General features: G+C 43.7%; 1 long non-coding RNA gene across 1 annotated transcript in view; it reads left to right on the forward strand.

Annotated features, from left to right (window-relative positions):
* Positions 1-645: 645 nt before the first annotated feature.
* The window catches only part of LOC109552250 (uncharacterized), a 43070-nt gene continuing 16579 nt past the window's right edge, over positions 646-27136 (forward strand). The window contains exon 1 of the long non-coding RNA XR_002179053.3: positions 646-863. This is a non-coding gene — a long non-coding RNA (uncharacterized lncRNA). The remainder of the gene's footprint in view (positions 864-27136) is intronic.

The raw sequence follows: 27136 nt of genomic DNA on the forward strand, positions 1-27136 counted from the left end.
TTTCACTATCTGAAAGGATCTTGCCCATTTACCTGCTTGCTCCTTTCCCCACCTGGCTCCACTAGAATGCAGACTCTGTGAAGGCAGACAGAACAGCGCCTGGCTCCGTCAACTCCCCCCACGCGCAGGGGTGGCTGGGGGCGGCCCTGCAGTGCTAGATACGCCCACAAGAGGGCGCCCATAAATTTCCTTTTCAGTTTCTGGCTGGAAAATCTCCCAGGAGTAAAACTAACAGAACCCTAACTGAAATTTCACAATTTGCCTAGTATCTGTAGTATATACCCATACTGTCATGTATCATGGTCTTTCATGTTTCTGGGAGTAAAATAAAATGTTTTTCTGTGGGATTTTGAGATACCGCCTTGAGACGGGGAAGGGAATCTGCATGGGACCCTGGCTCACTCCCACACCTCTTCTCTGCTAAGCTTTCACTGACTCTTACTTGAGCCAACTTGTCCTTATGTCTCCATTGATTGTAGCCAGAGACAGATTATCTTCAGCTAGATGGGACCTAAATTAACATTTTCTTGACCATAAATATATATTTGGCTATGACGCAGAGATTTCCCAACCAACTGGGTAAGACTAAGGAAATGTCAGTTCAGATCAATCAGTGAAGGCTGGTAAGGGTTTGACATAAAAAGGGAGCAGAAAGCGCTGGTTGGTGATTGAGCATTGCTGTAATTGGAGGCAGCTGTGAAGCAGCAGAACGAGCGCGGGGCCAAGATGGGAGCACAGGAGTGAGTCCTATTTTGTATCCTGGTTCTTTTGACTTCTAGACACTTGATGATGGCTGTGAGCCTTCTTCTCTGTTTGTGAGAACGATAGTGCTCTGGCAGACATGAAAGGTGCTTTGTAAACAGGTAAGCAGGCGGTGGTGGTAGAATGGGGTGAGATTATAACCGCTGCTAGCACCGTCACGTTTGCAACCCCTCACACTGGGACCGAGGGTCCCACTGTGAAAGAGGGGCTCATGTGGAGTTGGGAGGGGACCCAGGGACTGTCTGGATGTGTCACCTAAATAAGGAGGAGGGCCAGAAGTAGGATCTGGGAACTGGAGAAGGAAGCCGGGGAATCCCAGAGCTAGGAGGAGTAGCCCAAGACAGGATGGGCCAGGCAGAGGGATGATTCTGGAAAAATATTTGCAATAACATTCCCGGCTGCTGACACAGGACAGGTGTGAACAGGCTGCACTTAATGGCCAGGGAGGGGATGGGCACGTTCCAAACTTTTTTCTAATAGAAAATGTGTTGCCTTTGATGTAGGAAGCTGGGGAAACGTAATCATCATTAGTAGGCACTTTGATTATTTTTTCAAATCTTCCTGGTCGTTTTTATAGTCTCTTACTCTTTACTCACTTTTAATTTTCTTTTTATTTCTTTAAACATATTAACATTATCGTTCAATCGTCTATATCCCAATCTCTGAAGTCTTTGTGGGTCTGATTCTACAGAGTGCTGTTTTCTGCCGCCTCTCACTCGTGGTGGTCTGTTTCCTTGGATGCGTTGAGATTTGGACTGTGAGGCCCTTTTGCGGGGGAATCCTATGATAATACTGTACGGTTTGGCTTGAGGTACATTCCTGCAGGAGGACTTGTGATTGCTTCCACTGGGCATCAGGACATAAAATAGACCAGGGTCCACTTGAAATTGAAAGGATAATTTAGGGGAGTTTTAAGACCACGCTCCCATGTCATTTCAGACTCCTGCTTGGTCAAGCAAGGGTCAGCCAGTAGCCCTCAAATCTCAGAGGACAATTTTTTTCTCCAACTACCCCAAATCAAGTCTGGCACAGACCCTTTTCCTTGTTTTTGTTTTTCTTTTGTTGTGTGGTTGCTGTTCTTATCTCTCACCGTTTTCCTCAGGATATAGCCCTTCCTGAATCCTGGCTTTACATGGAGGGGTCTCCAGTGTGACTCCCCAGCCTGCGTGGGTACAGAATTAATGCTGAGTGTCACCCCTCCCCCATTCCTAGCATAGTTCTACGCATAGCAGTTCTAGGTCACGAGGCTGTGCAGGGTCCCCCAGAGAATGTGACCGTTTCTTTACATGCATCCACTTGGACTGGGGGCCGGCTTCACTCCTGGCCTTAGGTTCCCCTTCCTTGAAGTCTCTTCCACTGATTTAAAAATATGTTTTTTAAAGATTTTTTTCTAACATTTGGATATGTTTCATAGGCAGACAGTTTCAGGGAAGCCTCAGCATCACCTGGGAACTCTTTAGAGATGCAGAGTTTTAGGCTCCACCCAGACCCACAGAATCAGAATCTACATTTTTATACAACCCCAGAGGACTTATATAGGTTGAGAAGCACGGCTTTCCTTTACCATATTACCTGAAACAGAAGCAGGACAGGCACTTTGCGTGGATATTCCAGGATAGGGACAAAATGAAACTGTTCTTTTCCTCCCCCCTGGCTTCTCCCGGGTCCAGTGGCTCAAACGAAGAAAGACTAGGATTGGGAATTCCTTGGCATCCCAGTGGTTAAGACTTCGCCTTCCAGTGCAGGGGGTGCAAGTTCCATCCCTGGTTGCAGAGCTAAGATTCCACATGCCCCACGGCCAAAAAACGAAAACACAAAACAGAAGCAATATTGCAACAAGTTCAATAAAGACTTTAAAAATGGTCCTCATCAAAAAAAATATTAAAAAAAAAAAGACTAGGATTAGTGTGATGTCTCTGTCAGCTGCTGCCTTTCTCAGCTCCACAGAGGCCCTGGATGGATGGACCCAGCCCTGAGCAGTTCTTGAGCTGGGCATGACCCCCAGGGATGGGCTCAGAGGTCTCAGTGCTGTCCCTGCCCTGTGTTTGTAGGGCCAGGGAGGCCTTGTGCCTACTGAGTTTTCTGCCCCCTCTTCCCCGTTCCCCTCCCTGATGTCCTGCCTACACGACTGATCTTCTGCCTTAGTTTCTCCGCTCTGAATGGAAGCTGGATGGAGCTGGCCCTGAACCCCAGCCTTGACCCCCTTCTAGTCTCAAAGACAACACGGCAAAGCTAAAGGGACAGGACTTTGTCCCTCTATATTCAAGAGTCTATTTCCCTGGGAAAATAAGTAGACAAAGGAAACAGTCCAAACAGTGTCAGGAACCATAACATTAAATAAGATTACTTTAACTTCTACATAATAAAATATCCCCTGTCCTGCCTGAACTCGGCCTTGCATTAACTTCTTCACATACTCAGCATCCCTGAATCTTGCAGTGCGGCTCCCACTTACTCAGCATTCATGCTGAGCGAGGACCTGGGTTCAGCACTTGATGTACATCATCTCATTTAACACCTACACCATCCCTGTGCAGAGATGAGATAAGGGAGGTCCAGGGAGGCTCAGTCAGTCCACTGTCCAAGGTTACCAGGTTGGTAAATGGTTGAGTTTGGATTAGAACGCAGGTCTTTGACACCAAAGCCCATTCTCTTTCCACTCCTCTTTTCTGCTCTCCTGTGTGCAGCACCCAGCAGAGCACCTGGCACAAAGTAAACCCTCAATACCTGTTTTCTAAAATGAATGAGTCTTGCCATATAAAGACTACTGCCTATTGAATGCCTACTATGTGCAAGCACGTTCTCTATGTTAGTTTGGATCCTAACAACAATCCAGAAAGGTACTGATGATTATTATTTGTTTTAAAGATAAGCACACTGAAGGTCAGAGAGGTTAATTAAATTTCCCAAAGTCACACAGCTGATGAGTTATTGATCCAGGGTTTGAATTCAGACCTTTCTTTCTGATGCCTAAAGCCATGCACTTTTGGTTGTACTTTTGGTTTGCCCTCTAATATGGGGAATTTAGTCTTGGGAAGGGGTGTCTTGAAGTTGACATGATACCAGTGGTGCTGGAGGCCCCATGAGCAGTGAGAGAGAATCACCTGGAGGCAGATGGTGGCTGGAGAGTGTCCAACAACATGAGGGAGTGAGCACCCCGTCTCTGGGGTGTCAGACGGCTGTCTCTCCAAGAGGCCCAAAGGCTGGAAGAGGGCAACTTGGGAGTTCCCTTTAGCTCTGACAGTCTTGATCAGCCCTGGAAATCTCTGGAGAGGGTGACTCAGAGCCATCCATCCTGAGGAGGGTAGTTCAGAAGGGCACAGTCCTGGTTATTCTAGTTTCTAGGTGGTATTTGGGAAAGTCTTCATCGATGAAGAAATCACCCGGGAGTGATTAACAACGCTCGCATCAGCCTCTTTCCTCCTTTGCCGGCCTCACCCAGTGAGTGGCCTTTCACAGGGGCTGGTTTCTTCCACACTTACAGAAGCAGAGAATGTGAAACAACAGGTTCTGACCTTGGGTCTCATCTGGGAAAAAGATGAAACGTGAAATAAATGGAACCCATTAGGTTTACAATTGAATTTCAAAGGGCTGGGCCCCTAAAGTGCCCTCTTCCAATCAAATAATCTGAGGTCAGAGCTCTGAATGCACTAAACTGTCCTTCGAAGACGGGTAATGCATATTGTCCCCTGCCTGCCAGCTGTGTTGAGTCAGTCTTCCTGAAGTCCACCACCAGCCTGGGACCCTAGCCACTTGCTTTATCACATTGAAAGGCTTAAAACTATCACTAGTAACAGCAATGATTTACATTCATACAGAAGGTTGCAACTGACAGAGTACTTCCATGTTCATTCCCATTTGAGACTCCAAAGAGCCCATTTGGAGGGGTGAAGTGGGAAGAGTTATCCTTGTTATACAGACCAGGAGCACGGGACTCTGAAGGCAGAGTGCTTAAGGTACTTGGCTTCTAAGGAGCAGATCCAGGACCCGGATCTAGTTTTTTTTTTTCTTTTTTGGCTGCACCTCACGGCTTGTGGGATCTTAGTTCCCCAGCCAAGGATTGAACCCGAGCCCTCGGCAGTGAAAGCACAGACTCCGAACCACTGAACCGCCAGGGAAGTCTCAAGATTTCTTGATTCCAAATTCAGCTATAGCTACTAACTGCCCTTCCTGAGGGAGATCGTGTGGCTTGCTTCAGTGCAGCGCTCAGAAGAAATAATCTGACGTAAGGAGAAGAGTGTTACTTTCATAACCTTGAAGGTAAAAGTGCTTCAGTGGATCATGTTAGGCTACTACTGTTCCCGGCCCCTCCATCACTCCTTTCCTGTATCACAGCAGAGACTCCTTTGCGGGCTCCACTGTGGTTACAACAATGTTCATGCCTCTTTTTGTAAGGGAAGGCAGTGTTACATAGTGGCTGGGAGCACGGGTTCAAGTCCTGCCTCCTCTTCAGCTGTGTGACCTTGCACAAGTTAGCTAACCTCCCCGAACCTCAATTTGACACTGCTGGCCTCATGGGGATGGTGATGATGATTGAATGAGATAGCGTCCTGGAGAGCTTAGCATAGAGATCAGCACATAGTAGGTGCTCATTAAATACAGATTGAACATAGCTGTATAAAACAAGGACTGTAGGTCAAACCCTGGCACTGCCAGGCTCATTCTTGGAGCATTCGTTCAAGCAGCATTGACTGAACATGTGCTCCATGCCAGGTACTCCTGTGTGCACTTCTCACTGGCTCCTCACAGCACCTCTATAGGAAGGCATCATTATTCCCATTTTACGCATGAGGAAACTGAGGCTTACTTGTCTGCTACTGTCTTTCATACGCTAGGATTCATACTCAGCTCTATCTGACTCTTATTCCAATGCTCTGCTGTGCAAGAGAAGGTGATCAGTATACAGAGATGGGAAAGGGTGTGTTATTGATTGAGAGTGGGGTAACAGGAGCCCCCGAATTGGGGTATCCAGGGACTGGACCTCTAGAGCTGTAGCTCTCACACTTGCTGTGCAACTTTGAGCTGGTCACCTCGCCTCTCTGGGCCTAACCGCATCATCTGCACACCAAAGAGGTTAGACAGATCATCTCAAAGATCCTTTCCAGCTCTGGCCCGCTGCAGTGCACCTCAGGTTTCAGAAAGATTCTAGTACACGACCCTAGAATGGGAGAAGCATAGCAATGGCCCCCGAACTCTCAAATTAGTTTTGCCTCGTGAATCCATGTGTTTCTGCATGAATTCAGAATCTGCCTGAGGAAAGCTCTCAAATTATCCTACAGGGATTAGCCCAGCTAGTAATTACTCCTATTATTTTTTATTGTATTTTATAAGGTGCCTTTCATCCAGGATCTCAAAGGGCTTCTCAAACATTCATTAGTGGAGCTCTGCCCCTCCTGTGTGGATATGAAAGACAGAAACAGATTTTAATGTTAGAAAGAGGAGGTGGGGGGAGAGAGAAGGGGACTGGGATCCCGGGATTAATTTCACCTATGAGTTCAAAGGCGATAAGAGCAGAAATTTGCCAGGGAAAGCCTCACCTTTGGGAGTTCAAGAGATACTCAGTGAAGAGCAGATGGATCAGGAAATATTCCTCCTTTAAAAAACAAATCAATTCCTGTGTGCCTAGGAGAGGGTCGTTCAGTTTGGCTCAGTTCAGTTTGGCTGCTTTATTTCACTTTAGACTTGTCCATGAGCTGTCCTTTGAGCTGCTCTCTAGCACTCAGGCCTGTGCTGATTTGAAAGATGTGAGGGAAGCAAGGCTTTCCGAGTGTACCCACTGCAGACTTGGGCACATTGGGGTAAGTAGTAGGGCACAGGAACCTCCCAGGAGAGTCCTGGTGGCTGCCTTAAACAAATGGCTAAGGCCAAAGAGGCACATGAAACGATGCTCAACATCACTGATCATTAGAGAAATGCAAATCAAAACTACAGTGAGGTATCACCTCACACCATTCAGAATGGCCATCATCATAAAATCTACAAATGATAAATGCTGGTGAGGGTTTGGAGAAAAGAGAACCCTCTTGCACTGTTGGTGGGAATGTAAATTGATACAGCCACTTTGGAGAACAGTATGGAGGTTCCTTAAAAAACTACAAATAAAATTACCATATGATCCAGCAATCCCACTACTGGGCATACACCCAGAGAAAACCATAATTCAAAAAGACATATGCACCCCAATGTTCACTGCAGCACTATTTACAGTAGCTAGGTCATGGAAGCAACCTAAATGTCCACTGACAGACAAATGGATAAAGAAGATGTGGCACATATATACAATGGAATATTACTCAGCCCTAAAAAGGAACGAAATTGGGTCATTTGTAGAGACGTGGATGGACATAGAGAGTGTCATACAGAGTGAAGTAAGTCAGAAAGAGAAAAGTGAATATCGTATATTAACACATATATGTGGTATCTAGAAAAATGGTACAGGTGAATCAGTTTGCAAGGCAGAAATAGAGACACAGATGTAGAGAACAAACATATGGACATGAAAGGGGGAAGGAGGTGGGATGAATTGGGAGATTGGGATTGACATATATACACTAATATATATAAAATAGATAACTAATGAGAACCTGCTGTATAGCACAGGAACTCCACTTAGCTGTACAGTAGAAACTAATACAACATTGTAAAACAACTATACCCCAATTAAAAAAAAATGGCTAAGGCCAAAGCCAAGATGCCCCAGCATGTGGCCAGTGGCTACCCCAACACCTACTGGGCAGTAGGTGAGGGAGAGTGAGTTTGGGTTTAGTCCAGGGACCTGATTGACAAATGACACAGAAGGACCGCTTTGAGTCACCCATCATGAGGCCACTCCATTCCTCTCCTCCCTACTCCCCTGTACCATGACCAAGACACCTGGCTACTTGTACCAAGTTCCTTTCATCCCCATTCCGATGAATGGATAGGAGGGATCACTAGGGAGCATGAAAACCTCTCCCAGGGTTGGGTGAGGGGCCAGTGGTCTTTCCTGCTGGTGTGTGAGCTCCTGGAGGACAGAGCCCTGCCTGCCATTCACCACTTAACCCAGCACATGTTCTGGGCACAGAGCGGTGGATGCTGAGAACATATCTGTTGACTGCAGGAGCAGATCATGAAGCTGCCACTCTGTTGGCTGGTCTGATACAGATTAGACAAGGATCCTTCCTCCCTTTGGCTTGGAAATGGTTGGATGCAAAGGACAGCCAGGGCCACACAGCTCCAGTGACTTCAGAACCAAAGACGGAAGTCACTGTTAAGCTGGGGGTGAGGGTGACTATGATGCGGTGACCGAGGGCCCAGGATGAGGTGGCGTGGGAAGCAGGGCGTGCGGTGTGAGGTGGCAAAGAGGAGGACTGTCCTGGCCGCTGGGAACATGAGCGTCCTTTAGCATGTCAGGCTTCCAGCACTTTCACTGCTGGGGGCTCCAAGGCCCCATGACTGGTCCACTCAAGGTGAGACAGCCTGGAGGGATGCGGGTGACAGGAGAGAAGGGTGAGGCCTGGCCTCGCCCACAGGGAGCCGGTAGTTCTGTTTTGGAGATTAGACTTCCACACAGAGCAATTAGAGAACAATGCAAGATTTGTCACTGACTAGATTGCGAGTTTCCTGTGTGGGGAGAGAGGATCTTATTCATGGCACTCTTTCTTGTTGGGCCAGACAAAAATCTAGGTACTGTTTCTGCTCCAGATACACTGAATGATTAGTTGTCCCATTGGATGACACGAAATGTTAAGTGGCCTAGGTCAGAAAAGGGAAGAGTCTGGAGGCCAAGATGTTGGGGAAAGCTTTAAGAGGGAGGAGGAACTGTGATGGTTGTTAATAAATGACCAGTGAGAAAAATACTCCCCACCTTCTCAAAGGGCCTTCATATCACAAGCCTGTGTGTTGAGGTTGACCGGGGAGGAAAGTGAGAGGTTCTAAGTGGCAAAGGGACTGCCTTATATTTAGTTACCCAGTGAGAGGGCATCTGAGGACTTTGCCTGCCGGGGATCCATTCTCTTCTCTTCTATCCTCACTCTCAGTCTGTGGGGTTTCTTTGGGGCTGACATCACCTCTAGACTTTGTGGGTATGCCCAGGACTCAGACTCAGCACTGGACCCTCCTGGCCACAGGATCTGTCCAGGGATGAGCACACGACACACGCTGAGCCAGTGAACATCCTCTTGACTTTTTCTAGCACTCCTGGAGGCAAGGCACTCTTTCCTTTGGGGTTGCAAAGCTAGAAGAATGTAAGCCTGGAGCTGCTGGGGGTAAGCCTGGCCACTGGAGAAAAAACTATCTAAAACTGAAGCTAACACAGAAGAAAGCAGAGCTGCAAGGTAAAGAGGAACTTTTGCAAACTCTTGATAAGTTTTCAGATACATAAATCAATGCGTTTCTTTTTTTATTCTCTCTTAAGCTACTTAAATTTAAGTTTTTGTCACTTGTGAGAGAGAAAACCCTGTCTCATATGCGCAGCTGGTGAGTGAACTCACCCATCATCCATCCATTCTGTCCATCCATCCATCGGTTCACATACCTTTAATGGACAAAGCAGTTGCTCAATGCATTTTTGGATGAATTAGTGAAAGACTAATTTGTCATGATGTGTTTGATGACAAAGATACATCAGCTCCCTTTAGTCCTGGGGGAGATTTGTCAAGAAAGGGCAAACCTAGTTCTGAACTCAGAACTTGGAAGTCAGTTAGGAATTCAGTCCCCCAAAGAGTACTGACTTTTTCTTCAGTGTCATTAGCACAAAGCCAGGCAGGATCTTTCCTTCGCCAGACATGATTCGGTTATGCTGGTGCCACAGCCCAAATGGGAGGGTCCAGGATGTCACTGACAAGCATGTGGGTTTTCTTGTTGGAGCCGGTGCCAGTGCTGTGAGCTCTGCAGTGACACGAGTGTGAATTGCCAGGGAGGACTTATTTGCTTCACCCTCACGGGACCTGTTTTGCCCATTGTATGTGGTGATCACACGAAGTGCAGAACTGCCCAAGAACCTCAGAGACAGTGCCAGCTCTTTCAGGATGACTCTGTAAAAAAACTCGAGTCAGAGAACATAGAAGTAAACCAGTCACTGATCTCACACTCCTGTTTCTCCAGGGAAGACTGTGACTCACAGAGAAGGGGAGTACCCAAGGACACTTAGAGAGTGATAAGGAGAGACAGGATCTGGACTCTAGACTCCCAATCTGGTGTTTTTCCTACTCGGCCACTCTCCCTCCTTGGGCCACAGCCCAAAACACGTGGAGTTTGTCTCCAAGGGCTCATTTCCTGTTTGATCAGTCAGGGCTGTTGGTAGATCAGGGAATGCTGTGGGCACTGGACTGTATTTCAAAGATGTTCTTCACGTTGTCTGCCATCATCTGCTTGTGGGCCATGTGGCACAATAAGGATGGATGGACACGGTGGTCATAGAATTGGTGGGAGGGCACCTTAAAAGTCACCTTGCCCAACCCCTTTCTGAGGTCTGGCTTCCCTCTAGAGAACCCGCTGATACACTTGTCACATTTGCAGGTGGCAGAGAGTGGGGGTGAAAGAGCTGTGCCCTTGGTTCTCTCTCTCTCCTGACTCCTCAAGGACATAAATCCATCAACGGCCTCCTCTCTCACTCTCTAAAGTCTTCAGTCTCTTCCTCCTTGTCTCCTTCCTCTGGATTAACAAATGTTTTGGTTCTCCTTTTCTCAAAGCAAACAGACCAATAAACGATTGATGCTTCTTGTTTCAGTTTTCCCAGATGCTTTGTGACTTTTGTATCTTTCTCTTCCACAAAATTTCTTGATTCATTTATGTCTGCTGTTCACACTTCTTCATCACCCACCCATTCCTTAACTTTGGGCAGCCTGGCTTCTCTCAGAAGTCACCACTGACCTCCTAATTATGAAATCCAGTGTTTTTTTTCTTTAAGCCTTAAAGTTTCTGTTTCCTTTGTATTGTTATTTAAGATGTTGGTCAGCCAGTACTCAATCTCCCTCCATACAATGTTGCCCTGGTTCTCTTTCTTCCCCTTAGGCCTCACCTTTTAATCATATCTCTGTTTTCACTTCGTGGCTCATTTGTTCTGATGCCCCCCCCCCCCACCCAGAGACCTCGTCCATCCATTGATGTCTCTGTTCATTCAACACTCAGTTGAGTGCAAACTGCCGTGCCAGGAACTGGAGGTTCAGAGACAGATCACAATCATTCTTGACCTCAGTGAGCTTATTTTCTAATGACAGAGCCAGAGAAGTTCATCCCAACATCATGTGATGACATCATGCAATGCTGGACCAGTTACTTCACAGATTTAAGAAAATGCAGAACTGAGAGCAGAAAAGAACCTTGTCATATTCTCACATTTTACAGGAGCGGAAACTGAGGCACAGGGAGAGGAAGTCAGTGTCCTGCAGTCCTACAGAGAGTCAGCAGAAGAGCCAAGCGTAGACCTGAAATCTCTTCAAACACATCTCTAGCGGAGAATGGCTAAAGATGACTTTTCTAGTGAAGTTGGAAGGTATGGGGTGCAAAAGAGTATTTGGAGTTTTCTCCAAGATACAAATGCATTTCACTGAGTTCTTTCTGCAACTCAAGACCCATCATTGGAACCTGTGTTTTGCTTCAAATACTCCAGCAAGAGGCCATGCGGTAGAGGTCCTACAATTGGGGCTTCTTTATGGAAAGGGAGAGAAACAATACCTGCTGAACACTTAATATGGGCCATAAAACCAAGACCCAGAAGTTAAGTGATTCTTACATCAGATTGAAAGCAAAATCAAGATTGGAACTCAGGTTTCCTGTCCCTGATCTATTCTTTTCCTGTGGCCAAGAGCCATAAGCTGCCTGAGCTGGATTGCTGGGCTGTCACCTGTCCAGGACAGAGAGGGAGATGACTGACTGTGAGCCTTCTGGGTGTGGGAGCCCCACTGCAAGCCCACTGTGTGCTTTTGGATAAGAACCTGCTCTCGTCTTGACCCCCAGACAGAGCCAGCATCATGAGCGTGCAACCTCCAAAGTTGCACAGGACTCTGTGCTTAGAGGGGCCCCAGGCTTGTTTTAACGTTGCCATCTTGAAATCCTTAACAATTTGTAACCAAGGGACCAACGGGATGATGTAGCCAGTTCTGCTCCCAGATTACAGCCTTTGTTGTTGCCGCTCAAAGCACTTCCCAGGTCACTCATTTGAATAGTTCACTGTTGTCCCTGTCTTTATCCCCCTAGGAAAGGCTATTGGAAAGATCACCCGAAGGGGACTTAAAACTAGGCCAGCCAGGTGCCAGCTAGGTTCCCTGGATGACTTCCGGGAAGGGTTTTACCCTCCCTGGGCATCCTGGGCCACAGCAGAGGGCAGGATTCATCGCTAACTTTGCCAGACCCGGACCCCAAACCACTCACCACTTTAATCATCTCCTTTGGTTCAAGAGCCCTCGGCAGCTCCCTACCTAGAGGAGAGTCTAGCCCGCTATGGTTCCAACCTACCTTTACAGCATTTTCTCTCAATGTTCACGCATAGAGAGTCTCTGCTCTGACCAGAGTGTCTTCTTTTCCTTCACTGGGTCCACCTTCAGTCCTCTGACCTCTGCGTCTTTCCTTGCCGTCCTAGTGCATTGCCTTATTCTTCTCACCAGGTGATACTCCCCCATCCTTCGAGGTCTAGCTGTGGCCCTATCTCCTCTGTAAAGGCCCGTCTCTGACCACCTGTTCTATATCCTCTCTCCCAACAAGGCTGCATAGTCCCTGAAGACGGAGTCAGTGTCCCAGCTCTATTTTCCTCACCAAGCCACACACCCAACGGCGGTCAGTGAATAGTCGCTGGTGCCCTGATTCTCACCAGAGGAGAAAAGGCAGGAGATCCATTGGCTGGTGAGGCTGGGTCGTGTCCTCCCAGGCATGGCTTGTTTGCTATCGGAAGTGAGGCAGCGAGGGCCTCATCAAACCTGTTTCCCCAGCTGAGGCTCTGGGCCCAGGCTTGTCCCCAGTGCCCAGGCTACCACAGATCCCACTGGGAGATGTTGCCTCAAATGTTCAGGGAGGGGAGGCAGAGGAGTGTGGGGATGCCGCAGGTAGGAATGTCAGGCTCCAAAAGGGGCTGCTTATTGTTTTCTGGCTGATCAGACTCTATCCAGAGTTTGGGCATCGCGTGATTAAACTAAAGGTGGGGAGTGGAGGGACTACCCGGAAGAGGAACCCATGCCAAGTGGGAAGTGAATAAATTGGAGGAAAGAAAGCTTGAGAGAATGTGACCCATGTCTTTAAAACAGTCAAAGGGCTGCCATGACCAGCAGAGGTGGACTCGTTCAGTGTGGTCCCTCAGGGCCAAGGTTGGACCAAGGCAGGGAAGTTACAGGGTAGCAGGGTTCTGCTCAGGCAGACCTGTCAAACATGGGCGGGTCACAAAGGGGAAGGAATAAGCCAGCTCTTCCTCAGTAGGAGTGTCCAAGCAAAGGCTCCATCCTCACTGATCCCTCAACTCACCTCTGTTTCTCTGCACAACTTATCCCTCCATTTCTCAAAGAGATCTTTTTTTTTTTTTTTGCGGTATGCGGGCCTCTCACTGCTGTGGCCTCTCCCGTTGCGGAGCACAGGCTCCGGACGCGCAGGCTCAGCGGCCATGGCTCACGGGCCCAGCCGCTCCGCGGCATGTGGGATCTTCCCGGACCGGGGCACGAACCCGTGTCCCCTGCATCGGCAGGCTGACTCTCAACCACTGCGCCACCAGGGAAGCCCTCAAAGAGATCTTTAAAACTGCATCTTCTCTCCTTAAACCTTGGCTCCTCCTCTGGTGTAAATGCATCAACCCTTCTCCACTGCCCCCATTTTGTTCCATCAGCTCTTGCAACAGTCTCCTAACCAGTGCCCCAGCCAGCCGCCTAGATTCCCACCAACCTGCCTCCATGCTGCCAGAGTGAGATTTCTAAAATGCAAATGTGCATCTGTTGCGCTCTTGCCTAGAGCCCTGCAGTGGATTCCTGGTGTCCTCATGAAATGGCTGAACTTTCAAGGCTCTTCATGGTCTGACCTGGGCAGCCTCATCCCTTGTTCTTTCCCCTGCATCTTACACACCAGCAGTACTGGAGGCTTAGATCCCTGCTCCACCACACTCACTCCTACCTCTGGGCCTTTGCACATGCTGTTCCCCCTCACCTGGAAGCGTCTTCTTTCTTATTACCATTCCTATCCCACCCACTCCACTCCTCCCAGCTCTCTGCAATTCATCTACTAGGCCTCAGGTTCAGTGTCTCATCTTCCAGGAAGCATTGCCAGGCTTCCCAAGTCTGGGTTCGATATCCCTGCTGTATATTGCCTTAGCGTTCTGTTGCTAGCCTTTGGCATACAGTAGTGTGTGTGTGTGTGTGTGTGTGTGTGTGTGTGTGTGTGTGTGTGTGTATATGTGTATGTAATTACCTGTACTCCACCCCCTTCCCCAGTAGAGGGCAGGGACCATGTCTGTTTTTTTCACTCCACATCTTCATTGCCTAGTTCCTGACACATAGTAGCTGCTCAGAATATATTTGTTGAATGAAATATTGTCCTTCTTTGCAGAGATGCTATAGAAGGGATTCCTGCTTTGGGCCCTTTCTACCTCTGGGACCATGTTTCCATAAAACACACCCTTTCCTACCCTTAAGTGGTATTTTATCATGTGCAACAGAAATGGTCAATGCTCATTTCTTGTTTCAAACAAAAATTCACTCTAGGTGGTGGTGCAAGGGGCCGCAGGGGACTCTTCATTTGGTTTCACAGTATGATTGCAGAAGGAAGACTCAGTGGTGAAATGTTTGGTTTCTGTAGCATCGAGCTCATTCTAGGTAACCCGGGGAGGGCGATGAATTTTACAAGGGGCTGTTTAGACAGCCTGCCCCTCTGGGTAGTATCTTACTTCCGTGGCTTCTGTAGAACCTGGTGCTATTATCTCACTTGGCAGAAACAAATGGACAGGACATCAATAGCCAAGAACATGAAACTTGACCTACACCTCACACCTTATACAGAAATAAACTGAAAATGGATCATAGATTTAAATGTAAAATATAAAACCATGAAACTTTTAGAGGAGAACATAGGAGAAAAGCTTTGTGATCTAAAGTTAGGAGAAGAGGTCTTAGACACGGCACCAAAAGCACAATCCATAAAAGGAAAGACTAGACTAATTAGACTTCATTAAAGTTAAAAACTTTTGCTCTGTAGGAGACAGGGAAAAAGATGAAATGACAAGTACCATTTGGGAGAAGGTATTTGCAAACTACCTGACAAAAGACTTGTTTTCAGAATAAAGAACTCTAAACTCAACAGTAAGGCAACAAATAATCCAATGAGAAAATGAACAAAGGACTTGGACACTTTACTAATACACAGGTGGCAAATAAACACAGGAAAAGATGTTCACCATCACTAGTTGTTAGGGAAACGCAAATTAAAACCACAATGAGATACCACTACACAGAATGGCTAAAATAAAAAATGCTGATAAAAATACCAATAAAACAAATGCTGGCAAGGATGTGGAGATACTGGGTCTTGCATATGCTCTTGGAGAGCATGTGAAATGGTAACAGCCATTCTGGAAATCTGTCTGGCAACTTCTTAAAATGTTAAATATATACTTGCTGTATGACCCATGAATCTCAATCTCGGGAATTTATTTCAGAGAAACGAAAACATTCTCACACAAAATGTTCACAGCACATGCTCACATAAAATGTCCTATATGCAAATGTTCAAAGATGCTTTATTTGTAGTAGCCCCAAACTGGAAACGACCCAAGTGTCCTTCAGTAGGTGAAGGTTGAACAAACTGAGGTACATCCATTCCACGGAACACTACCTGGCAAGAAAAAGGAACGAATAAATGCAACACCTGGGAAGTATCATGAGGCTATTATGCTGAGTGAAAAAAGCCAATCTTGAAAGGTTAGATACTGTATGATTTCATTTATAAAACATTCTCAAATTGACAAAATTATGGAGATGGAGAAGAGCTAAGTGGTTGCCAGGGGCTTGGAAAGGGGAGGAAGTGTGTGATTATAAAGGGGCAGCGCTAGACAGCTGCTTTGTGGTGATGGGCAGCTCTGTGTCTTGATGTGGCAGTGATTATACAAATCAATACATATACAAATACTACAAAAAGAGTGAGAGCGTGCAGAAACTGGTCAGACTATGTGCCAGTCAGTCAGTAATGCACTATAGGTGTGTAAAATGTCACCATTGCAGGTAGCTGGATGATGGGTACACGGGACATCCCCACACTATTTTTGCATCTCCTTGTGGGTCTACAATTATTTCAAAATTAAAAGTTAAAAAGTGGACTGAGAAGAAAGAGGCAAAGGATCCTCATACTTATTAAACATCTGACTTGTGCTAGGTGCCTTTAGTCTGTTCATTTCTTCGATAATTTATTGGATGCCTTCTGTATACCATGCACTATGCCTGAAAATTAAAAGTAAACAAATAGTTACTGCCTTTTTGATATTTACAGTCTAGATCAGAAGGTTAAGTAACTTGCCCAAGATCACACACTGGTAAGGGATGGAATTGAATTCAAAACTATGGACCCAGATCATTTCTGGAAATTACATAAAAATCAGAGTTACCTTCTATGGAACATTACAACCAAACTCAGAAGTTATAAAAATAGAAAAATAATTTATCTTTTATTTCCTGCTGATTAAAATTTCATGTCATGTCAACCTTAATTAAGGCTATAACCTCAACTTTGTGTTTTCAGTCTCAAGAAGGCTACCAGTGACTATCTATATCATAAAGATAATCTAGCCACACAACTGAATAAAGGTGATGACTTATTTTCTCAAGAAAATTTGTAATTCAATGGATACCACATTAAACATTGGAATAAAAGAAATGTATAAGCCAATGAAACTTAAAAAACATAAAACAATGACCCCTGACCTCAAAAGCAAAGCTGTCTCTAGAATTTTTTAAAGTACCACGTGACCATTATATATTTACACTATTGGTTTTGTCACTTAAAAAAAAAACCTATGTGCAGAGCAATTATATTGGGAGGTGATTATGCATCAAATCTCTAGAGGGTGCTTTTACTCTATTAGAGGATTTGCTACAGGGCTTCCTTATTTAAAAAACATTGGGGGGGACCTTCAAGATGGCAGAGGAGATCACCTTCCTCCCCGCAAATACATCAGAAATACATCTACATGTGGAACACTCCTACAGAACACCTGCTGAACGCTGGCAGAAACCTCTGACTTCCCAAAATATATACATATTTTTTTTCCTTTTTCCCTTTTTGTGAGTGAGTATGTGTATGCTTCTTTGTGTGATTTTGTCTGTATAGCTTAGCTTTTACCATTTGTCCTAGGGTTCTGTCTGTCTGCTTTTTTTTTTTTTTAGTATGGTTTTTAGTGCTTGTTATCATTGGTGGATTGGTTTTTTGGTTTGGTGGCTCTCTTCTTTTTATTATTACTTTTTAATTTTTAATAATTAAAAAATTTTTTTTATTTTAATAACTTTGTTTCATTTTATTTTTTTCCTTCCTTCATTCCTTCCTCCCTCTCTCTCTCTCCCCTTCTTTCTTTCTTCCTTCCTTCCTTTCTTCCTTCTTTCCTTCCTTCCTTCCTTCTTTCCTTCCTTCCTTCCTTCTTTGCTTGCTTCCTTCCTTCCTCCTTTCTCCCTCCCTCGCTCTCTCTCTCTCTCTCTCTCACTCTTCCTTCCTTCCTTCCTTCCTTCCTTTCTCTCTCTCTCTCTTTCTCTCTCTCTTTCTTTCTTTCTTTCTTTCTCCAGTTTCTTCTGAGCCATGTGGCTGACAGGGTCTTGGTGCTCTGGCCGGGTGTCAGGCCTGTGCCTCTGAGGGGGGAGAACCAAATTCATGATATTGGTCCACCAGAGACCTCCCGGCTCCACATAATATCAAATGGTGAAAGCTTTCCCAGAGATCTCCATCTCAATGCTAAGACCCAGCTCCACTCAATGACCAGCAAGCTACAGTGCTGAACACCCTATGCCAAACAACTAGCAAGACAGGAACACAACCCTACCCATTAGCAGAGAGGCTGCCTAAAATCATGATAAGGTCACAGACACCCCAAAACACACCACCAGATGCGGTCCTGCCCACAAGAAAGATAAGATCCATCCTCATCCACCAGAACACAGGCACTAGTCCCCTGTACCAGGAAGCCTACACAACCCACTGAACCAACTTTAGCCACTGGGGACAGACACCAAAAACAACGGGAACTACGAACCTGCAGCCTGCGAAAAGGAGACCCCAAACACAGTAAGTTAAGCAACATGAGAAGACAGGAAAACACACAGCAGATGAAGGAGCAAGATAAAAACCCACCAGACCTAACAAATGAAGAGGAAATAGGCAACCTACCTGAAAAAGTATTCAGAGTAATGATAGTAAAGATGATCCAAAATCTAGGGAATAGAATGGAGAAAATACAAGGAACATTTAACAAGAACCTAGAAGAACTAAAGAGCAAAGAAACAATGAACAACACAAAAAATGAAATTAAAAGTTCTCTAGAAAGAAGCAATAGCAGAATAACTGATAGGTGGCAGAAGAATGGATAAGTGACCTGGAAGAAAGAATAGTGGAAATAACTACTGCAGAACAGAATAAAGAAAAAAGAATGAAAAGAATTGAGGACAGTCTCAGAGACCTCTGGGACAACATTAAATGCACCAACATTCGAATTATAGGGGTCCCAGAAGAAGAAGAGAAAAAGAAAGGGACTGAGAAAATATTTGAAGAGATTATAGTTGGAAACTTCCCTAATATGGGAAAGGAAATAGCCAGTCAAGTCCAGGAAGTGCAGAGAGTCCCATACAGGATAAATCCAAGGAGAAACATGCCAAGACTCATATTGATTAAACTATCAAAAATTAAATACAAAGAAAAAATATTAAAAGTAGTAAGGGAAAAGCAACAAATAACATACAACAGAATCCCCATAAGGTTAACAGCTGATTTCTCAGCAGAAACTCTGCAAGCCAGAAGGGACTGGCAGGACATATTTAAAGTGATGAAAGGGAAAAAGCTACAACCAAGATTACTCCACCCAGCAAGGATCTCTTTCAGATTCGACAGAGAAATTAAAACCTTTACAGACAAGCAAAAGCTAGGAAAACTCAGCACCACCAAACCAGCTTTACAACAAATGCTAAAGGAACTTCTCTAGGCAGGAAACACAAGAGAAGGAAAAGACCTACAATAATAAACCTAAAACAATTAAGAAAATGGTAATAGGAACATACATGTTGATAACTACCTTAAATGTAAATGGATTAAATGCTCCAACCAAAAGACATAGACTGGCTGAATGGATACAAAAACAAGACCCATATATATGCTGTCTACAAGAGAACCCACTTCAGACCTAGAGACACATACAGACTGAAAGTGAGGGGATGGAAAAAGATATTCCATGCAAATGGAAATCAAAAGAAAGCTGGAGTAGCAATTCTCATATCAGACAAAACAGACTTTAAAATAAAGACTATTACAAGAGACAAAGAAGGACACTACATAATGGTCAAGGGATCAATCCAAGAAGATATAACAATTGTAAATATTTATGCACCCAACATAGGAGCAGCTCGATACATAAGGCAAATGCAGACAGCCATAAAAGGGGAAATTGACAGTAACACAATCATAGTAGGGGACTTAAACACCCAACTTTCACCAATGGACAGATCATCCAAAATGAAACTAAATAAGGAAACACAAGCTTTAAATGATACATTAAACAAGATGGACTTAATTGATATTTATAGGACATTCCATCCAAAAACAACAATACACTTTCTTCTCATGGAACATTCTCCAGGATAGATCATATCTTGGGTCACAAATCAAGCCTCGGTAAATTTAAGAAAATTGAAATCATATCAAGTATCTTTTCTGACTACAGTGCTAGGAGACTAGATATCAATTACAGGAAAAAACTCTGTGAAAAATAGAAACACATGAATGCTAAACAATACACTACTTAATAACGAAGAGATCACTGAATAAATCAAAGAGGAAATCAAAAAATACCTAGAAACAAATGACAGTGGAGACACGACGACCCAAAACCTATGGGATGCAGCAAAATCAGTTCTAAGAGGGAAGTTTATAGCAATACAATCCTACCTCAAGAAACAAGAAACATCTCAAATAAACAACCTAAACTTACACCTAGAGCAATTAGAGAAAGAAGAACAAAAAAACCCCAGTGTCAGCAGAAGGAAAGAAATCATAAAGATCAGATCAGAAATAAATGAAAGAAATGAAGGAAACAATAGCAAAGATCAATACAACTAAAAGCTGGTTCTTTGAGAAGATAAACGAAATTAATAAACCATTAGTCACATTCATCAAGAAAGGAAGGGAGAAGACTCAAATCAATAGAATTAGAAAAAAAGGAGAAGTAACAACTGACACTGCAGGGATACAAAGTATCATAAGACATTACTACAAGCAACTATATGCCAATAAATTGGACAACCAGGAAGAAATGGAAAAATTCTTAGAAAGCACAACCTTCTGAGACTGAAACAGGAAGAAATAGAAAATATAAACAGACCAGTCACAAGCACTGAAATTGACACAGTGATTAAAAATCTTCCAACAAACAAAAGCCCAGGACCAGATGGCTTCACAGGCAAATTCTATCAACCATTTAGAGAAGAGTTAACACCTATCCTTCTCAAACTCTTCCAAAATATAGCAGAGGGAGGAACACTCCCAAACTCATTCTATGAGGCCACCATCACCCTGGTACCAAAACCAGCAAAGATGTCACAAAAAAAGAAAACTACAGGCCACTATCACTGATGGACATACATGAAAAAATCCTCAACAAAATACTAGCAAACAGAATCCAACAGCACATTAAAAGGATCATACACCATGATCAAGTGGGGTTTATCCCAGGAATGCAAGGATTCTTCAATATATGCAAATCAATCAATGTGATACACCATATTAACAAATTGAAGGATAAAAATCATATGATCATCTCAATAGACGCAGAAGAAACTTTTGACAAAATTCAACACCCATTTATGATAAAAACACTCCAGAAAGTAGGCATAGAGGGAACCTACCTCAACATAATAAAGGCCACATATGAAAAGCCCACAGCCAGCATTGTTCTCAATGGTGAAAAACTGAAACCATTTCCTCTAAGATCAGGAACAATACAAGGTTGTCCACTCTCACCAGTGTTATTCAACATAGTTTTGGAAGTTTTAGCCACAGCAATCAGAAAAGAAAAAGCAATAAAAGAATCTGAATAGGAAATTAAGAAGTAAAGCTATCACTGTTGGCAGATGACATGATACTATACATAGAGAATCCTAAAGATGCTACTAGAAAACTACTAGAGCTATTCAGGAAATTTGGTAAAGTAGCAGGATACAAAATTAATGCACAGAAATCTCTTGCATTCCAATACACTAATGATAAAAAATCTGAAAGAGAACTTAAGGAAACCCTCCCATTTACCATTGCAACAAAAAGAATAAAATACCTAGGAATAAACCTACCTAAGGAGCAAAAGAACTGTATGCAGAAAACTATAAGACACTGATTAAAGAAATTAAAGACAATACAGACAGATGGAGAGATAAACCATGTTCTTGGTTTGGAAGAATCAACATTGTGAAAATGACTATACTCCCCAAAGCAATCTACAGATTCAATGCAATCCCTATCAAACTACCAATGGCATTTTTCACAGAACTAGAACAAAAAATTTCACAATTTGTATGGAAACACAAAAGACCCTGAATAGCCAAAGCAATCTTGAGAAAGAAAAATGGAGCTGGAGCAATCAGGCTCCCTGACTTCAGACTATACTACAAAGCTACAGTAATCAAGACAGTATGGTACTGGCACAAAAACAGAAATATAGATCAATGGAACAGGATAGAAAGCCCAGAGATAAACCCACACACATATGGTCACCTTATTTTTGATACAGTAGGCAAGAATATACAATGGAGAGAAGATAGCCCCTTCAATAAGTGGTGCTGGGAAAACTGGACAGCTACATGTAAAAGAGTTAAATTAGAACACTCCCTAACACCATTCACAAAAATAAACTCAAAATGGATTAAAGACCTATATGTAAGGCCAGACACTATAAAACTCTTAGAGGAAAACATAGGCAGAATACTCTATTACATAAATCACAGCAAGATCCTTTTTGACCCACCTCCTAGAGAAATGGAAATAAAAGCAAAGATTTAAAAATGGGACCTAATGAAGCTTAAAACCTTTTGCACAGCAAAGGAAACCATATCTATTACAAGATGAAAGGACAACCCTCAGAATGGGAGAAAATATTTGCAAATGAAGCATCTGACAAAGGATTAATCTTCAAAATTTACAAGCAGCTCATGCAGCTCAATATCAAGAAAACAAAAAACCCAATCCCAAAATGGGCAGAAGACCTAAATAGACATTTCCCCGAAGAAGATATACAGATTGCCAACAAACACGTGAAAGGATGCTCAACATCACTAATCATTAGAGAAATGCAAATCAAAACCACAATAAGGTATCACCTCACACCAGTCAGAATGGCCATCATCAAAAAATCTACAAACAATAAATGCTGGAGAGGGTGTGGAGAATAGGGAACCTTCTTGTGCTGTTGGTGGGAATGTAAATTGATACAGCTACTATGGAGAACAGTATGGAGGTTCCTTAAAAAACTAAAAATAGAACTACCTTATGACCCAGCAATCCCACTACTGGGCATATACCCTGAGAAAACCAAAATTCAAAAAGAGTCATGTACCACAATGTTCACTGAAGCTCTATTTACAATAGCCAGGACATGGAAGCAGCCTAAGTGTCCATCAACAGATGAATAGATAAGTAAGATGTGGCACATATATACAATGGAATATTACTCAGCCATAAAAAGAAACGAAATTGAGTTATTTGTAGTGAGGTGGATGGACCTAGAGTCTGTCATACAGAGTGAAGTAAGTCAGAAAGAGAAAAACAAATACCATATGCTAACAGATATATATGGAATCTAAAAAAAAAAAGTGGTTCTTAAGAACCTAGGGTCAGGATAGGAATAAAGATGCAGACCTAGAGAATGGAATTGAGGACACGGGGAGGGGGAAGGGTAAGCTGGGACGAAGTGAGAGAGTGGCATGGACATATATACACTACCAAATGTAAAATAGATAGCTAGTGGGAAGCAGCCACATAGCACAGGGAGATCAGCTCGGTGCTTTGTGACCACCTAGAGGAGTGGGATAGGGAGGGTGGGAGGGAGACGCAAGAGGGAGGAGATATGGGGATATATATATATATATGTATAGCTGATTCACTTTATTATAAAGCAGAAACTAACACACCATTGTAAAGCAATGATACTACAATAAAGATGTTAAAAAAATAAATAAAGACATTGAGTTACTGAGAAATTAATCACTTCATGTACAATCACAGTGACGGGGAGCAGACCTCAAAATGACCAAGCTTGAATCTCCTGGCTCTGCCAACCACGCGAGTGGGGGCCTAGCAGGATTTGCGTTGATTTAAAAAATGTAAAAAGTGATGCTTCTTCTGTTTGAGTCTTGTGGGTTACACTGATTTGTGTGTGTGAATATGGTGAGGGGTGGGGAGAGAGAGAGAGAGAGGTAGAGAGAGAAATGTGCCTTTCATGCATTTAACCCAGCACTTGCTTTGCACGTCACCTTGCTGGGACATATCAGTTATGTAAAATGAGGGAAATATTGATTGAATTTTAGCACGAATGCCCTCCAACATGCCCTCTATTTTGAATTGGTTTAAAAAAGATCTGTGTTTAAGAACGCGTATGTGGTAGAGCCAGCATGTGCGTCCAGGTCTGGCTGACTCCAAAGCCCGTCACTCAGCATTAGAGTGAAGTTAATTCGCCAAATAGTGCCTGGAATGGGATTGCAGTTGGGGCTCTAATCCCAAACTGAGAGCTGCCTGCCATTGCTCTTGATGGCAAACTGGAAGGGAAGGTGGAGTCCTCCTCATCTCTGCTCCATTGCACTTGTCTGTGCTCCAGCCCGACTCTGTTCCTTAAGCCCAGTGTCCCTGTGCCAGTCAGAGCTAGACCGTGTGCAGTGCCTCCCATTTGCTTTCATACATGACCCCCTGCCCGGACTATCATTCTAAGAAGAGTCCTAAGTCCTCTTTGAGCTGCTGCTAAACTCCATCTCCCCAGAACGTCCTTGCACAATTAATAATCCTGTTGCCAAGGGCAGGACTTCAACCCTGTCAGGTTTGCCTTTTCTCTGACCAATGGTCCCAGCGTTTCTAGCATTGAAACAGAGTGTATTGTGGGAAGACGTTGGAATAAGAACAGATTTTTGTTTCCAATGTTTTTTTTCTAATGCCAGACTTTGAACAACTTTATTATGATTTTAGAATTAGTTATTATAGTCGGAAGTTTGTTTTCAACAAATATTTCTATAAGTCAAGCATGAATATTTTAGTTTTGATGGGAAGAATATATTTATTTAAAAAATAAAGATTGTGGTTTTATTTATACAGGAAGTTCAGCCCATCTTTGTGCAAGGCTGCATCTGCTGGTGTGTGACCTTTAACTACTTGCTGTAACCTCTGTGAATGAGAGTAACCTGAGGTGTTCAGAACTGCCCCCACTGGTTTGCCTCCTGACTCTGATGTGGCTTACTCATGGGCTCCTTGGCTTGCATCACCCAGGAAGGTCCGTCTCTCCTCCTGAGACCTGCTTGCCTGAGTCCCGAGCCCCCTTCCCCTGATAATTAAGTGTATTGAGATGTCTGAGTGCTGACGTCAACCTGACCCTCAGGATGGGGCGAAACCAAGGAGCCAAACTCATTATCACCATTAGGATTTGTAACAAAATAATCCAAACAGTTCCAGTCTTCAGGGGAGACAGACAGGGTCTGCCTGGGGCACCTGCAAGCATCAGCATGTCGTTCCCTTCATCCTGAAGTTTCTCTTTCTGTTTTTCTTTCCCAAGATCATGATGGCTTTGTGATATTTCCTGATTATAAAAGTAATAGACATTCTTATTTTTAAAAGTGCAGAAAGGTACAAAGAAGTAAAAATCAACCATAATCTCACTGTATCCTTCCAGAAATATCACTATATCCTTCCTTTTTCTAGACCTATGTAGCAGAAGGCTTTTTATCTGATAGTAGTGGGACTGTGCTTAGTGGGTTAAGAAAAAAACATAGTTTAAATAAGAAATGATAATAATATCAAACTGTGTATATATATATATATATATATATATATATATATATATATACGTACTTTAAATCTTTTATTTCGTTTAAAATATATCGATGTTTTAATATAGCCTTTTATGTCACTTGTTACTCTGCTGAAGGGAATTCACGTTTATCTTTCTCATATAGTCACCATAATATTTTGTCTCCAAATTCTTGTATTGGCTTCTTTGAAGAAGAAAGAAAACTTAAAAACATTTATGAAGCATTCTGAGAGCAAAATCTTGAACCTTTACAATTATCCCCTCCCCCAACCCATTATAGCTCCCTCACTACAAGAGCAATTGAATTCTTCAAAGAATTCAACTTAGTTTTTAAAAATACGTTTCTCTGTTTTTACTCATTTTTTCTAATTTATATAATATTTAACTATGAATATAATAATAAGTAAATTGGAATAAAGAGGCTAGAGAACTGTAAAACTGACTCCTGCTAAACACATGAGCTGTCTGGCGGGAGCACAGGTGGCTGGGCACAAAGATACACAGCCTTCCATCCAGAACCTTCAGTGGGCCTGAGCAGCGGCCCTGGTGGAAAGGGAGGGTTGACTCAAATGATGAGTCCCCTAGGTGGTTGGATGTCAATTAGGAGAGCTGACACTGTAAGCAAACACACACACACAACAGACATTAATATAATCTATTTACAAAGTTTGAAATCCATATGGCCCACTTTTTGGTTTAACCTGTTTACATGACAATACATATAGTCTGACATCATCACTTTGAGTGATTGCATAGTATTCCATTGTATGGGTGTGCCATCTTTACCTAATCCCTTACTAAGACCTTGTAGACTTTGTTTTCTTTTTCTTTGCTCTTGTTTGTATTTTTAAAAATTAATTAATTGATTTTTGGCTGCGTGGGCTTTCTCTAGTTGCTGTGAGCAGGGGCTACTCTTTGTTGTGGTGCGAGGGCTTTTCATTGTGGTGGCTTCTCTTGTTGCGGAGCACAGGCTCTAGGTGCGTGGGTTTCAGCAGTTGTGGCTCGCGGGCTCAGTAGTTGTAGTTCCTGGGCTCTAGAGTGCAGGCTCAGTAGTTGTGGCTCACAGGCTTAGTTGCTCCGTGGCATGTGGGATCTTCCCGGACCAGGGCTCAAACCCGTGTCCCTTGCATTGGCAGGCGGACTCTTAACCACTGCGCCACCAGGGAAGCCCTGCACTTGTTTGTATTTTTATATACTTGTTTGATTATTTCCTCAGGATAAATTTCTAGTAGTGAAATTGCTGCATCAGGGACTTCCATGGTGGTCCAGTGGTTAAGACTTTCCCTTGCAGTGCAGGGAGTGTGGATTTGATCCCTGGTTGGGGAGCTGAGATCCCACGTGCCTCGCCGCCAAAAATCCAAAACATAAAACAGAAGCAATACTGTAACAAATTCAATAAAGACTTTAAAAATGGTCCACATCAAAAAAGATCTTAAAACAAAAAAAGAACTTGCTGCATCAAAGCATATCCACATTATTAAGATTTTGATAGGCATTGCTACCAACTCTCCAGAAAATGTGTACCAACTTATATACCTCCAGTAATGTAACCCCCAGATTTTCCTATTGGTCCCATAGCCGCTCCCCTCCTCACCCAGCCTCCCAGTGAGCAATAAAAAAAAACTCTCAGGAGGAAAATGTTTGAAGGGTGTGAGATGAAGCTTCCCCATAGAGATGCCAAGTGGGCTGAACAGTGGTACCAAAATGGTGAATCCATTAGAAACAGAAAATGCTCGGGGAGGGGAGGAAGTGGTGTGGACTACCTTTTCTTTTCGTGGAATCTCAGGACAGCATTAAGTAGCAGAGAGCACCAAGAATGAGGTCCTCAAAGACCTGGCTCTGATGGGTAGCTCTGTCATTTACAGGTTGTGTGACCTTTAGGCAAGTCATTTAACCTCTCTGAGCCTCAGTTTCTTCATCTATAAAATAGCATTATCCTGTGTTAGAGCGTTTATCTCGGCCTGCCTTGCCTTACATACGGCTGGACATGTTACAGCCTGACTCTCACCAGGGAATTGCTGCCTTAGTGCAGGGAAGGAGCTGACCCTGGACTTCTGTGCTTACAACCTGGGTCCTGTTTAGCTTCTAAGAACAAGTCCTTGTTTGCTACCACAGTTAGGGTCTTCACCTTGAACTCAATACCACATTGCCCATATTCTTGATTCCTATCAAGCTGGGTCCAGA

This window comes from Tursiops truncatus, chromosome 8 (assembly GCF_011762595.2).
Source record: "Tursiops truncatus isolate mTurTru1 chromosome 8, mTurTru1.mat.Y, whole genome shotgun sequence".
In the NCBI taxonomy this organism is placed as follows: domain Eukaryota; kingdom Metazoa; phylum Chordata; class Mammalia; order Artiodactyla; family Delphinidae; genus Tursiops; species Tursiops truncatus.